This window comes from Emydura macquarii, unplaced genomic scaffold (genome assembly GCF_026122565.2).
Source record: "Emydura macquarii macquarii isolate MOO-44397 ecotype Brisbane River unplaced genomic scaffold, CSIRO-AGI_Emac_v2 contig_196, whole genome shotgun sequence".
Lineage (NCBI taxonomy): Eukaryota > Metazoa > Chordata > Testudines > Chelidae > Emydura > Emydura macquarii.
The window spans coordinates 84,401-85,807 of NW_027130333.1; positions in this window are offsets into that span (position 1 = coordinate 84,401).

Genomic DNA, 1,407 nt, shown 5'->3' on the forward strand with positions numbered 1-1,407 from the left:
AGCGCCGCCTCACTCGTATGCGGGGGTCTTTTAGGCCCTTGAGTCGCTTTAGGGATCTTCTAGTCCACCAAAAGAGTCCCACGGCAGCCATCAGAGAAACTATCTGCAATACACACAGGAGCACAATGGGATGCAGGGCTAGATTACAAATCCCAGTGGCAGTGGGGGACCACCCCAGGAGGGTTTCCCACCAACTGTGCTTTGTGGCAGCTTTTGCAGCGTCTAGGACTTGGATTACTTTAGTCCTATCATGTTTGATTATCAAATTTACAGTCGTCAGCTGTTCCTGAATGTGTGTAAGCAGGATTATCATGTTTGAATGTGTTAGCATGTGTTGTACCACATCAGTATTGACTCCCAATATCACAGGTTGAACATACTCTACAACATTAATATCTACTATTAATAAGTGAAATATATTCTTTGATACTTCATAAACTACATCACACAATTCCAATACAGCAACATTGCAGTGACTTTTGTTTTGGGCAGGATTAACATCTTTTTTATAAATTCCATTCATTACAACTTGGGTACATTGCGTGCATCCACAAACACAACCTTGTCCAGTGTACACACTGGTAGAATTAATGCTATTCTTGGGTAACAAAGCATCTTGAGAATTCCATGCCTTCGATTCATCTTTCTTACAAGGGTATGCAAATTGTGTCAGTGGTTCTTCACAAATATATCCCAATTCTCATCCCAACATGGCTTCACGTCTGCAGTTGTGTAAACTAACCAATCGAGTTTCATTTCCTTCTTTCAATCCCCATGTCGGGTGTTCAATAGGCCATGTGGCAGACGGCCGACTCCCCCCCCAGCGGGTCTCACGCTCCGGTTGCTTGTAGTGGGCCAGGGTATCTCCAGTCACCCCGTCTTCCCTGAGGAGGGGGTAGGGACCCGGGCCCACCCACTCCTCTGGGTCCCAACCCAGGGGCCCTATGAGAAGCAGCTATGTGCTGCTAGCACCGTGTTCCCAACTGCAATTCTCTTCCCCTGGGCTGATTTTGCCCCTCCTTCTGGCTTCAGCACAGCACAGCACAGCACTTCTACTCCTCCCAGCTCATGCACTGTCTGTTTGGGGCGGAGGGTTTTTATGGGGCACCTGGCTCGTCCCTAATTGGCTCAGCTGCTCCTAATTGCCCCCTAACGACTCTCAGCTAATCTGCAGGGAACAGAGCTCTGAGCATTCTGAGGCTTCCGTATCTGCTGTCAATCCCTTTTCTACTGCTGCCCTGGGGAGCCCCTGCTGCTGCTGCTGCCCCTTCCTGGGGGCCCTGCCTGCTTGCCCCTCAGCTGGCTGTGGGGGCCTGCTGCTTCCCCTGCTGCTGCCGTGAGCACCCTTCCCCTGCTGCTCCCTCCCCCAGTGGCCCCAGCCTTTGAGGCACCCTTGCCCCTCCCCTT